Raw genomic sequence first — 15,463 nt, forward strand, 5'->3', positions numbered from 1 at the left:
AATCAAATGGCTCACTAATGCATTTAGAGCTCTTTCCTGTTGAAAACAGCTGTGGCTCTAGCTGTGAAACAGTCCAACCTACTCAACACAAGAGTTGCCCTTCTCCCACATCCTACACAGAGCTGCTACGACCCTTTCTTTCCCAGACAGCCTGTCTCATCTGACTGACTGTACGCAGAAGCTTGAAAGAGTTTGGGGCCCTTTTTTTGGCCTTCTTCACTAGAAAGAGAAATCATAATTTAACAGAAATTACTGAATGGTTGAGATTGACAGGGAGCTCTGGAGGTCAACTGGTCAAACCCCTATTCAGGCAGGGACACCCAGAGCAGGGCAATTTCACCCAGAGCTGGTGAAATCTCCAGGGAGGAGACCCCACAGCCTCTCTGGGCAACCCATGCCAGAGCTTAGTCATCAGATCTGAATGTAAAGCTCAGTCACATTTAAAGCTCCCCCAGAAGCTCTGAAAATTCAGAACAACAAATCTTCCCTTCTTCAGTTCTTGTGTTTCTTAGCACAGATTCTAAACTTTTGCAAATCAGGAGAACTTCTGAGGAAACTGAAGAGGGTAAAGGCAGTACTTAAATGCCAGCAAAATACTGATAAAGACAAGGAAATCATTTTCTGGAGGGGTAATGCACTAGTCCAAATGCATGGACTGCATGACCTGTTTGTTACAGAGGGCCCTCATTTCTTCCAAAGCAGCTGCACATTACTTCATCATTACCATATAAGTTGTTTTAAGTAGACTCAGACCCAGTGTTTCTGAGGAGCCTTTCTTGTGAAATCAGATGACAATATAAACTACAGAGAGTGTATATTCTTATAAGGCTAAGAAATTGGATATCCCTTCTCAAGATGTTATCCTGACTATACCTTGATGTGGCTGGTAAGATTTGTATGGAGAAAAGCAGGACTAACGTTTAAAACACAATTGCAATGTTCATAGACACTAATAATCAAAGCAGAAAACGAAGGATTGAACTATATTTATATACATACAGTGAAACACCCATGAAAGAAAATGATTATTTTCTAAGTGATGTGGAACCTTCAACTTAATCATTTGAAGTACTATATATACTTTTTTTTTTTTTTTTTTTTTTTTTTTCCATTCTGTATGTCTTTGTGTCCAGGATTTACAGTGTTTAGATGTGAAAGCAGAGACTAAATAGACTAAATTCCCACAAACACCTACTTGAAACTTCTCCCTTGCAATCTCTTTAAAACAGATTGACAAACACTGTATTTGCCTTCCAAAACATGGTTACAAAACAGATCATCACTACAATGCTTCTCAGTGAGGCACCTGCTTGCTTAGATACTCTACTCTTCTCACTAACAGAGAATCACCTAATGAAGAAACTGCCTGGCCATGTGCTGGGCATACTTCTTCCTAAATCCAAGCTTTTTCAAATACTCTATATTGGGGACCTGGGACCAAATCTGAAAAGGACAACACATTAAAACCTAAAAACATCCAAAATGCAATGCTATCCAGATACTGAGATCTTTCTTGGGATCTGCCAGACTATTTGCCCTAAAGTACTCTGTCATTGCATGGCCACAAAGTTGGAAGGGCCACAGTATAACATAGCAAGGTACAATTCATTATGAAAGGTATCACAGATTTGTGAACAATGGCATGTCAGAACGGTTTCAATAAATCCCCTAGCAAGGAAGGTAATATCCTGAAATTTGGGAGACGGGAATTTTCAAATTTTCAAATGGAAATGCTTCCATTTTCAACTGGAAGCAACATCTCAATGATTTGCAGGAAATCGAATCTTGGCCAGATCTGAAATGGCAGGTGGGAATTCAGCTGCCCTCTCTTCTCCCCATAATCACTTGCAAAGAAATGAACTGCAGCTACAATGTTTTAAGCCCAGGTATCTGTTTATAGAATAGAAATGGATCTGACCACTGCAAATGGCTTACTAAAACACTACTCACACACACTTTGGATGCTGAGTAATTAATTGCTATTTGAAGTCCCACTATCATGCTTAACTGCAGGAACAAAGCAGAACATTAAATTGCTCAAGTAAAGACACTGTTGGGGATTCCAGATAGGACTGTAATATAAAATAGTTAATGATTAAAATGCAGGAAAAGCAAACAAACAAAAAAGAACAGCTGGTAAAATTAATCTCAAGGCCTGCTCACAAGAAGTGTTCTCCCATGAACTTCAGTAATTTAGTTTAGCATGCTAAAATGACCCATATATATATATGTGAGCTTTCTGGTGAAAATTAATATAATTACAGGGAACCTACTAACATCCTTCAACGTGCAGAGCTGTTATAAAGAGGTCTGCTGAAATCCCAGTTATTGTTTGAACTACTTGGACTACTCTCCCCACACTAACCAGAAGGTTGATTATTCCCCTGTTCTTTTTGTTTTTCCCCATGTAACAATCTTCAAGAAAACAAAAACAGGCTCCTTATATAAAATGGTTAATTTATATGCAGTTTTTATTGTTCTATAAACAGCAGTTTTATACCAATCATTCTTGGTGCTGTTATTCTTATTCTTGGAAATAACAGCCTCACAAATTTTCACTTTCATTAAGATAGACAACTCCAGTATCCATTACTTAAGCAATATTCCCCCATAGAATATATTCAATGGGGCTAAATGTATTCCCAGGGTTTAGCAACACAGCAAGATTAGCAGGCAAGGGAGGGAATTTCCTCTGCCTTGAAATGTGACTTATAATGTGTTTCCTCAGTTCGTAATAGGTTTGTGTATATTACTTCCATCAACATATTTTGGAAGAAGATGCTTGAACAAAACACCTTTTTTATTATTTTTTATTATTTTTTATGATTCAGTATCTGAACTTTCCTACTATGCTATGGCTTTTTGAAACAAGTGATTTAAATCTTCTGTCATAAAAAAGTCTTTTAAATATTCAAAACTTACTTCTCCTTTGATCCAGCCAAATATTTCTCCCCTAAAAATCATGGTTGCTAAGACATATACGTCTGAAACACACATATTCATGCTGCTTCCCCTTAGTCTATATTCTTTATTGCACTAGTTTCCAGGGAGCCAAACAGAATCTGAACCCATTTTGCTGTAGAAGCTATTTTATTTTCTCCCTTATTCGCTCTAATCCTCAAGTCTTTTATATTCTTCTGCCACTCAACTGTAATTCCAGTCTGCATAATACCCTCTATGTTATCTTGTTATTATAGGCAGCAATGTGAATTTATCACAAAGAACCTTACATTTTATATTTCACTAACATATGCCAGATTTTTTGATTTCTAGAATAGCGTGGCTATGGCTGTGACAAATATTGTACTATTCATATAGAAAATATTCCTTTTCCACTTTTTTAATATTACCAACATAGTTTATTCTTTGTGTCATTAATACCAGTGGCAAAAGTAGGCTCTGTGGTTCTCTCTGTTGCTGTTTCATCATGACGATTCATTTGCAGTAAAACAAATCTATTCCACTCATGCTTGGAGGTTTTTGACCTACGTATACTTTTGCAAAGAATTCAGTTCAGTAGATCAAAGGCTTTCTCAGAAGTAAAATAAAAAGAGCTCTTGGTTCCTTTGAACAGGGAGATTTTAATTTTTTTAGTTGGACTTCTTGTGGGATAAATCTAGTGGATTAGGTCAGAGAGAACTTGAACCACATGAATTCTTGATGGAGACTATGATATAAGCAGGGTAATACCTTGGAGATGTTTAACAATGGAGACAAGAAACTTGAATTTCAGTCCATACATACATAAATAAATAAATAAATAAATAAATAAAGAGTTGTGTATAAATTTGTTTCATTATTAATCATTTTATTTTATTATTAATCAATTTATTTTGACTTTGCTGTTAAAAATAAATAAATAAATAAAATAAAATAAAATAAAATAAAATAAAATAAAATAAAATAAAATAAAATAAAATAAAATAAAATAAAATAAAATAAAATAAAATAAAATAAATGAGGACAAGTAAACCAGTAAAGAAAAGCTTATCTGCTTGGCTAAACCTTGGACAGTCATATCACAGAATCACAGAACAGTTGAAGTTGGACAAGATGGCTGGAGGTCAGCTGGCACAAAGCCCACTCAGAGCAGGATCACCTAGCTCAAAGAGCCCATGGCCTTGCTTCATTCAGTTTTAGGCATCTCTAAGGATGGACATTTCTCAGGCTCTGTGGATTATCTGTGCCAGTGTTTGATCACCCTCATGCTGTTGTTTGTTTTGTTTTGTTTAATATCTGATCGGATTTCCTTTACTGCAACTCGTGGCTATTGCCTCTTGATGTGTAGCCATGCTCTTCTGAGTAGTCTCACTCCACCTTCATTAAACCCTCCGATTAGGTAGCTGTAGGTACTCACCTCAAGGCTGAACAAACCCTTTCAAAATTCCTAGGAAATATTGTAAGTAACAGTTGTCTCAGGATTTGAAGAATGGGATTAGGATTTTTCTGCTTATTATATCAATTGATATTCATATGCTAGTTGTTAACAGATTGTAAAAGATGCTTTACAATCTTTATTTCTGAATTTAATTTAACTCTAATTTTAAGCAAATACCTACAGTTAAATTCACTGAAATTAATTTAATATTCTACTCCTCAGCATCTTCATTACTGATGATACATAAAACTGAAAAAGAAACAAGTAATGTTCTTGAATGGAGTGCAAGTCACAGGCTGAGCTTATAAGGCAGCTTATGAAATAACTCAGAGACAATGCTTGTAACAAAAATCGTTTTCATTGCATTGCAGAGATGCTGTGTTTATGTGCACTCTCCACAATGCAACAAAACAATAATTTGTGTTATAATTGATCATTCAGCACATGCTTCTAAATCTGATCTGCTTATAAATATCAGATTTGTTAATATTTGTGGGTTAAAGGAAACAAAGATGTGATAGCAGCATGAAATTGCAACCAATGTAACATGTTCTAGTAATAACTTTGACCTTCTACATTAATAAATAGCTACCGAAAATAGGGGTTCTGTTTTGTCTAGCGTTATTTGATTCAAAATGTTGCATCTTACATGTAGCTTGAGTTGTGTTATCACCAAAATTAATAAGGCTATTCTAATTTTATTATGGTAATATACTTCATTTGTTCTCAGCTCCTAACCCTTTTGATTGCTATTTCATTTCATGAATAAATAACCTTTCTAATTTGAATGACCTCTAAATTTTCTTCACTTATATTTCAATGAATGTTTCCACAGGAATGCAGGATTTAAATGCAGTCAGATGAATTAACATCCATTTATATTCTGTCACACCAATACATTTATACAAATAAAAGTGTTGCTGTGGGTTTGAAAGAAATCATAGTCCCCTTATGCAAATAACTTGGAAAAAATAAACCACTAGGAAAAAATGAGGCTTTTCATTTAACCTAACGAATTCAGCACTGCCAGTGGGGAGGAAGAAATAAAAAATGAAAAAATGAGCAAGCAGTATCTGCAATTTGGAAATGTAGAAATATTAAAAAAAAAAAAAAAAAAAAAGAAAAAGAAAAAGAAAAAAAAAGCTCTGCAGAGATAAACTAAGGCAATGGGAGAATGGGAGAAAAGCTGGAAAGCTGGGACAGTTGACAGTCTTTTCTTGCTTTTAACACATTAGAAGAGCACCTGGAAGCCCTCATATGAACTAATTAGTTGGACAACCCCAACTTTAAGAAATTCAATGAGAGACAAGCTCAACTATCCAAACACACTCCATACCATCACCAGAGCAGTAGTACCCAGAGGGTATGGGTTGTTAGAGAGCACTGCATCCACATTTGTCTTCCTATCACAAAACCACACGCAAGAGCAGGATAGGTACATGACAAATTCATGCTTTCTACATCAAACTGGACTACGAAGTTGTATGCAAAGTCATTTCAAATTTCTCTGTCATTAAAAGAAATAAATAAAAAAAAACAAACAAAATTACAGCTTTCAGGACTGACAGTGTCAGACTTCTCGAACAACTCCAAGTCTTGTCTCAGAGGAATTTCCTGATTCATAATGAGCAGCTCCAGCGTTAGTGTCAATCTTATTCCTTAGATAACTTTGCTTGGAAGGGCTGCAGACATAAAATAACAAATGAATTTCAGTAAAACTAAGTCCTACTTGTGTATTTGCTATATTCCACTGCCCTATCCCAGTTTCTCTTCTCCACTTTCATTCCTTGTTAGTATTCCCCAGCTCAGGGAAATATCACTGAAAGTGATTATTGATTTTTTTTTTAACACCAAAATGCCATATCATTATCATATTTTGACATTTTCTTGATAAATGAGTTGTCAGTGCTAACAAGACAGTGCTATTTAACCTTCTGTGTGCACAGAAAGACTATGAGCTGATGCTAGATTTCTCAAAGGCCAAGCAGCTGGGCATGAAGAAAGCAGCCCATGACTAAGGGAAGCCTCAGCGAGACCGCATCGGACAGACAAGGCAGAGATACCAAACCTCTGTACAAGAAACAAGAAAACAAGGTTGAGGAAAATGTTCTTATCTTTTAAGGACTTCTATGGATACTCAAAATGTTTTTCTCTCTTACAGTTCAATATGCAGGGAAAGAGAAAACAATTCTGATATCATTCATGATATTTCTGATGATAGTTCTAATATCATTCATGATATCATCACAGTTCTCATATAATTAGTAACTGTATTGATCATACTAAGTTTGATACTTTCTTGCTTCTTATCTGGGTTGCCCATACCCTACTTTCCAAAAAACTTGGGACACAGGCAAAAAGGGCTGTCTAGCATGGTTTGTACAAGACAAAGATATTAGACAATTCAAGGAAATACGTAGAAGGAAAGGCTGTTAAAATCCATGGTCAAAACATCCTGTTGTATTCCTTTGTGCCAGCATGATCAAGCAGAACTCACATCCTGAATTATGCCTTTTCCATCTATGTTCAGCCTCTCTTTGCTGGTGAAACACAATGGAATTTGTGTCTCTGACACTTGCAGTTGCATCACAACTTTTTGTCTACCATGACCAGTTTCTTTGTGACAACCACCTTGTCACTCCTGACAATTGACTGAGGCTGCTGATTTTCAATCAGAGATCATGCAAGTATTTTACATGCACAACTTTCAATCTCTCATTGTAAATCAATTTTCAGTTTGTTTTTTAGAGCTAGGTTCCTAGCTAATTTACATGCCAACAGTAAAATAAACTGCGTGCATGGCTCCAACCACCCGATGGTCCCATTCCTTTGCAGTTACACAAAAATTGCATCACATTCTTGCCAAGGTCAGTGAGTCCTTGGGAAAGCAGCCAGTGAAACAGGGCCTGGCAAGAGGAAGAGACTTTTCCTACTCTACTACAGAACAAAAAGATGGAAGCAGAGCTCCTCTGCTGCATGTTCACCACTGTAGCTTACAACAAAAAGCCTGATTACACTTTTAAAATACTTAGCACTTTGGGCTTTTGCTTATTTTCTCAATGAATAACTGCACTGCATCATCTTCCACTCTGGAACAAAGTTCTGGATGTGCCTCTTCTACTTCCATGGCAGATAAAGGACATTACACACAATAAGCCTATTTTGTTCTGATTTTATTTAGGCGATACACTGCTTTTCATTAGAAATTTTAAGGAAAAAAAAAATATATCTCTGAAGCAGAATTCAAGCTGCAAGGCTGTTATGCAACAGCCAGCTGATTTACCCGGTCTGGGTGTTTAAACATGCATTGGCTAAAACAATCTCTAACACTGGTAAGTGGGAAAAGGCTGGTTTTTGGAAAGGGTCTAGGGAAATGAATTAGGCCCAAACACAATTCCGTGTCTTGTGTCTTCATTCTCATTTGTTTTCTGTTCATAACAGAGTAGGATGTATTTCTTCAAGCAGAATTTGCTTCTTCAGCTGGTATGCTTTATACCGATGTTCTGCTCCTCCGACTACTAGAGAAGTTGTAAAATCAAAACCCATGCATAAACTTTGTATCACAAGGTACATGCCTACTTTAATTACTTTTCCATATGCTAAGAATACCTGCAGGGTAATTAATATAATTTGGTTTCATATAAAGTCAAGTTAATGAAAAATAATAACTTTCTCAGGCTTTCCACCTGGAGAATATAAATCCTTACTAATAAAAAGAAAAAAGCTTTTATTTCAGAGTAGGATTACTAAACTGAATAAAAACTATAGCAGTTAAATATATATCAGAATCCATTTACACATGAACAAACTTATAAATCCTAAATAAAACTCAAATATGTAGCTGCATGTGGATTTTTAATATTGTCACATAAAAAAAAAAAAAAAAAAAAAAAAAAAGAACTTGACTCCTTGTACTTTCTGTTAGACTACTAGGGTGAATTTAATTTCTAAATGCAAATATCTTACACCCAGTTCTCTGGATATATAAATTTAACAGTGAAGATTCCGTTTCTTAATGTTTGATGGTTAAGAAAGGACTTCAATTTTCAGTTTCCATTCTTCTTTACTTCTTATTCAGCCCTCTTCACTTAGAGGGAAGGTCTGAAAGTGGAACACCCACACTTACTATTATTATTGTGCTGTACAATATCAGTAGTATCCAGGGAACAACCATACACACAGCATAACTGGAAAGACAGAAATTGGAAAGGCAATATCAGTAGCCATAATTAAGGTGTTTTTTGTAATAACAGTAAGCCATTAAATGTAAATATTTGGATTTTTTTTTTTTTTCAATCTATGAAACATGCTTATAGGCTATGAAATGATCTCTTTTGCTAATTAGTTTGGAAGTCCATTAATCTGAGGTACATGTATCATGAAAGGAGAATTTGACAACAAGACCCAATACTTTCTATGTCACATCCAGTCTGCATTGCTAAGCTGCATTGCTGAGCCACTGAACAAAAATTGTGTGAAGTACACAGATACCAGGCACAGATACCTGCCTTTAGTGAGTAATTAAAAGCAGGTATTTTGACTTATTTTCAGGAAAACATTTCAAATAGTGCAGATGAATCTTACTTCAGAAAAGTTGTCTTTTCTCTATTGGCATGACCAATAGAGAGACCATATGTCCAGACATTATGCCAGAGCCTAGACAGGGATTCAGCAGACCAGCTAGTAGATGCGTAATGCTGTCAGTTAGGTAGATTTTAGCTGCTGTTGCATATCCTGGGCATCCTACTGAGAAGCAGTAAGGATGCAGATTTCTCTGAAGTGTGTTAAATTTGCCTGCCCCATGTTGTTTTAGATCAACGTTTAGATCATGTTGTTTTAGATCAACAAAGAGTGTTTCAAAATGGCACTGGCAAAATATTTTTAGAAAACTGAATCCTGTCCTACTTAAATGCCACTGTCCTGCAGTGACCTGATTACATGAACAAAGGACAGTGTAGAAAAATCAGATACTTCAGTGATTTTTATACTTTTTGTTTGTCTGTTTGTTTTATGGTGAGAAGTGTCTATGCTGGATCACTTTGAGAATTCTTTGAGACTTTGGAAAGGTCTAGAGACACTACTGTAAAAGAAGAATTAAGAAATTTGTCTTTCCAAGCAGGACCTTCAAGCAGAGGGTTCAACCTGATAGAACAGGGATTGTTGAGATCCACTAGAAGGAAGTCCATGCAGCCATGAGATGGCATGAAGATGGCACATGCCACATTTCTCTGTGCTAAAAGTACACTGAAGCCCTTTGCCTCACTCTCCTTGACTTGTTCATCCATGTTAGGTAACAAAGCAGGAGCTATTATATCCTGAAGAAAAGGTGATGAGAATGTCACACCATTGCTACTAGTTTTTAGCTTACTAGGACACAGGGTGGGAAAAAAAAAAATCCCTGGAACGATCAGCCAAGCATTAACATGGGGTAAAACAAGAATTGTTTGAACCAGCAGAGCAAATGCTAAAAAATTGGTTCTAAATATGTGTTGCAGAATTGAAGTTATAAAAACCTCAAGCCTTAGATGAACTGTTGCCAGCAGCAAGAATAACTCTCTCCAACTAAGCAATTTGCAAATATTAAAAGTAGGATGTGTTCATTTTCAGTTTCTGTTAAACAAACTGGTGGAAGAGTCTAGTTGCTCAAGCACAACAATTTCTATGTCTTTTTAGCTAAATTCACTCTTTCACATAAATCAAAATGAATCTTTTCCTTTTTAAAGAGTTGTAGAAGCATGTCTTATAGTTCAGTAAATGTGACTAGTGAAGTCTATATTTAGAAAACATTTTTCTTTCCTTTTGTAGACACTAAGTAGCCTGAATAATGAGCTAAAGAAAGCTAAATGAGCTTTCTCCTCCTTTGGCTCTGTCAACTCTCATTACAAACCAGTGAAAAAAATCTATCTCCCCTAATGAAGTTTTCTACCAATTTGCTCGACCTTTCACTCGACCTTTCACTTCCACAGTCTATGCCACTGATCTTCATTATACTGAGACAGTGAAGACATTCACATCTCATTTGACTCCCTATTCTAATATGTAATAAGAAGGTTATCACATCTGCTGGACAGAACTGACTGCAGTTGCTTTATCTCCAGTGAGACAGTTAAGGTGTAGACTCATGTTTTAAATCTGACCTAAAATGGCAGATTTTCTCTTTATCTTTCTTAAAACAAATCCATTACAGCTTAAATGTGCTTATATTCCTTAATCTATACAAATCACTTTATCATCTGTATGGTCTCTTTGTATACTTCTCATTGTGTAAGTCTGGTCAAGTAAAACATTTACAATTGCTAAACCATTCTCAGGAGAAACCTCATTTTTATGGACATAATCTCTTTTGGTCAGCTCCTTACCCACTACATGCAACATATACACTCTTGGCTGGACCAGGATGCCATGTATAGAATTTGTATGTACGGAGTCATTTGAATAGATTATTCTTGACTCAATATAAAATGTAAAGATGTGCTGTCAATTAAAAAATCCATATGAATTTTCATGAAAGTCAAATCCCATTTCTGATGGGATCTCTCCAGAGCTTATGGAAGAGCTTATTACCGTAATGCTCAAACTCTTCAGGTGCTTTTCTTCTGCTTCTTATTCATTAGTTTTTCTGTCTCAAGCTTTAGAACTAGTTTCAAAGAAAATTCTACATTTGATTCACAGGCAGATGATGTTCCAGATTTTATAAAGATGTACATGTAAACATTGTGAGTCTAATTTTGAATCCACTGAAATAAATAGCAAAGTCCCTTTGGCTTCAAGAAGTTCAGGAATCTAAGATCTGCTCTCTTCAACCATTTTCCTGAAAATTTATATTCTCTTACCACTGGCTTGGAATTTCTTTACTCAAGTGTTAGCATATACATTTCTCTTTTTCTTTACATATACATGTGCAGGGGAAGAGAGAGAAGCAGAAATATGAATGCTAATGCACAGTGCATGAGATGAAAAAGATATTTTTTTTAATGAAAAACTTCTGAGAAAAAGGTAGTGCTGAGGGAACTGGCCAGTGCCATTGCAAGGCTATGCTATAACAACTTCAAAAGGACAACTTCAGTCACAGACGGTATCTTTTCACTAGTAAAATGCCAACACCAGACTGATCTTCAGGAAGGGTAAGATGTGGGCTCTGAGGAGCTATAGATCAGTCCCTGGGAAGTTTATGGAGTAGATCCTCTTGGAATCTGTATCTAGGGCATACTATGGATGTGAAGGTGACTGGGAACAATCAGCATGGATTTACAGAGAGCAAATTCTACTTGAGAAACCTGATAGCTTTCTATGATGAGACAATCAGCTATGCAAATGTTGGGAAAACAGTGGATATGATTTATTCTGTCTTTAGTAAAGTTTGATCTACTAACAAAGCAGTAACCTTTAAAGCAAAGTAGCAGCAAGCAAAATACCTGGACAACAAAATTTGCAAAGTTGAGTGACCTGGGCTTATTCAGTCATGAGGAGACCAAAGGAGTGATTCTACTTCTGCCTTGGACCAGCTAAGGGGTGAGTTTAGAAAAGACAGAGCTAGACTCTTCTTGAAAGTCCACAGCAGAATTACAAGAAGCAATGGACACAAGCTGCAACAAGGGAACTTACTGTCGCCAAACACTGGAAAAAAATTCCCAGAAATGTTGTTTTCCCAGAAAAATGTTGTTTTCCCAGAAAAAAAAAATCCCAGAAAGAGAGAAAGAGAGAAAGAGAGAAAGAGAGAGAGAGAGAGAGAGGGAGAGAGAGGGAGAGAGAGAGAGAGAAAGAAAGAAAGAAAGAAAGAAAGAAAGAAAGAAAGAAAGAAAGAAAGAAAGAAAGAGAGAGAGAGAGAGAAAGAAAGAGAGAAAGAGAGAAAGAAAGAGAGAAAGAAAGAGAGAAAGAAAGAGAGAGAGAGAGAGAGAAAGAAAGAGAGAAAGAAAGAGAGAGAGAAAGAGAGAGAGAAAGAAAGAGAGAGAGAAAGAGAGAGAGAAAGAAAGAGAGAGAGAAAGAGAGAGAGAAAGAAAGAGAGAGAGAGAGAGAGAGAGAGAGAGAGAAAGAAAGAAAGAAAGAAAGAAAGAAAGAAAGAAAGAAAGAAAGAAAGAAAGAAAGAAAGAAAGGAAGGAAGGAAGGAAGGAAGGAAGGAAGGAAGGAAGGAAGGAAGGAAGGAAGGAAGGAAGGAAGGAAGGAAGGAAGGAAGGAAGGAAGGAAGGAAGGAAGGAAGGAAGGAAGGAAGGAAGGAAGGAAGGAAGGAAGGAAGGAAGGAAGGAAGGAAGGAAGGAAGGAAGGAAGGAAGGAAGGAAGGAAGATTACAACTCAACTGGACTGTCAGTGTTCTGGGTGTACCAGCAGCCCTCCACTGCTGGGTTTGGATGCAGACCTATAGGTCTGTTACTAAGGGACTACATTATGTTAGAAAAGGTGACATATACAGTCAGAGAAAATTCCAAATGGATAGTTTACAAGATTAAAACAGTTTGTACATCTGCTTCATGTTTTTTGTAAGTGAACTAAGAGTTCTTTGTAACACTGTGACAGAGTGTACCCTCAGCAAGCTTGCAGATGATACAGAACTGGGAGGAGTGGCTGATACATGGGGTGGTTGTGCTGCCATGCAGAGGGCCTGAAAAATGGCTCAGAGAGGAATGTTATGAAGTTCAACACAGGGTCCTGCATAACCATACAACCATACAGTAATGGTGCTCGAAACATTTGCACAACTGTTCAGTAAGTTATGCACCAATAGCTTTCCCTTGTGGATAATAAGATTCTTCTGCATTCTTCCTCTCCTGACTTCAGTAACACAGTCAGACGTTCTATTTTACTTTATACCCACTGCTACCACTAAGTTCTAAAATCTAAGAAAAACATGTATTCCCTGATACCGCTGGAAACTGAGTCAATGTTAATATCTGTATTCTCCACAGTTTCATTCTCTCTATATATTCTACTTTTAAAATCTCTGCTTCATGTAGGTGGCAATCCACTTAATTACCCTCAGATATTTTGGTCTTCTAGACGTAACAACTGCAATGCTATTATATGATTAATCCATTTTATTCATATCATTCCAGAAGATAAACTTCTGTTAGAAGATTGTGTTAATTCATGCACCAGTACAGGCTTGGAGTAGATGGAAAAGAGTTTCACAGAAAAGGACTTCTGGACCTGGTGGACAGAAAGCTGATCGTGAACCATCAAGGTGTCCTTGTGGCAAAGAAGGCCACCAGCCTCCTGGGCTGCATTAGGCAAAGTAAGGCCAGCAGGATGATGGGGGTGATCCTTTCCGTCTACTCAGGACAAGCAGGACGGTTTTGTATTTGGTGACAAACCACTGAGAAAAACACAGTCATGGGAGTTCTAGTTCAGAAGAACATTAGCTCCCACTCTTCTTTCTACCAAGGAAGTCGATAGGACCCTTATCTAAAAAGAAGGTATTTTCTACCTCATGCTTTAATTCGGTGCAGATTTTTCAAGACAACAAAAGGCAAACTACAGCAAATACACTCTTACCTGATATTGGGATTTTTTGGCTAATCAAAATCTGTAGAATATAGCATGAACTTCAACTACTACCTACGAATTCTGCTCAAAAAAATAAGTTTAACTAATACCTCTCTGACATTTTCTCCTTTGAGATAAACGCTTGTAATTAAGAATATAAATAAAGAAGAAGAAGAAAAAGAAGCCTTCCTGAATACTCTAAATCATCTGAAACAATAATCCCATATGCTGGAAAAATAATTTTCCTCAAAAGGCTCACCCTCTTTCTGTTCCATAACCTAAGAACTACACGTGCAGGAGCTTTTGAATGGACAGTACTTTCTAGGAGAAACAAAATTGGTGTCTTTACAGAAGTTTTTCCACAACACAGTTATTGAAGATAACAGGCTTATACTCAGAGAGAACACAGTTGAAAAGCTATGGTAGAGTAGAATCAGTAAGTCTAATAAACTAGTTAAAATATTATTTATTATTATTTTTATTTTGTGAGAGGTTGTCTTTACCTGTTGTTTTACTTATGCTATTACAATTTTGGAATATACTAACTCCTGAATGCTCAATTCTGCGAGAACATGATTCCCACTACAACTTCGGTATTAAGCTTGATCATTCTGTCATGGTGAATATTGTATTATCATTTTAGTCCTTACATTTCTGTAGTAACAACAGGTTCTATTGTGCAACATATAAAAATAAGGAAATTGCTTAATATGATATAGTTTATTATGTAATGTATAGCTTCTGTCTTTTCCATCTGGTATTCTTGCATAATAAGAGTAGGTCTTCTCTGTTGGGAAATCTTCTGTTTTTGCAGTAGATTGAATGTGGTATATTACAGATGACAGACACTAATCCTCTTTTTATGCAACATTTACATTTGTTCTTCCATACAAGTGATTCATTTGGAATACATTGACTGAAATTGAATACATTGACTGAAATACCACTGATTACTGTATATGGGAAAATATACCAGACCCAGAAGCTTACTTTCTTACATACAGCACTTTTTAAATATTTTAATGCAATAGATTATGAATTTAAGGGTACATAAGAATCTTGCAGGAGTCAGCTCTTGGCTTATATATATGTTAAGGAAAAACAGATGGAAGAGGAGAACTGGTGAAGAACTCGTAATTTGTGTAGTACAAACAACATAATTGAGTCCAGGGAGCACACCATGGAGAAGGCAGCGAGATAAGAGGAAAAAATATACACAGAGACAGTATAAACAAGGTAGGGATCAGAAAAAGGAACTAGAAAGCAATGAGAAAAATGTACATAGTCATGGAATTATAGAGGATAAAATACTTCAATTTGATAATGAAGAGGAAGGAAATACAAAACAAACAAACAACAACAACAACAAAAACCTGGGTGGTGCCAGAAGTTTTTGCCAGGCTGCAACACTAAAAGAGAAGAAGGTCCAAGTGGAGACAGTACACATATAATGAAGCTACAAAAAAATGTAACAACCTGAGAATTTTTTCTTCTTTATTATTTGAGTGACAGTTAAATTCTGTAAGTTATCCATTGATAACCTTGATGTTACCTCATACTTCCCATTGCATTTTCCCACTGTATGTAATTTCAGTTAACTGACTACTT

Source organism: Aythya ferina (genome assembly GCF_964211825.1).
Source record: "Aythya ferina genome assembly, chromosome: 1".
Lineage (NCBI taxonomy): Eukaryota > Metazoa > Chordata > Aves > Anseriformes > Anatidae > Aythya > Aythya ferina.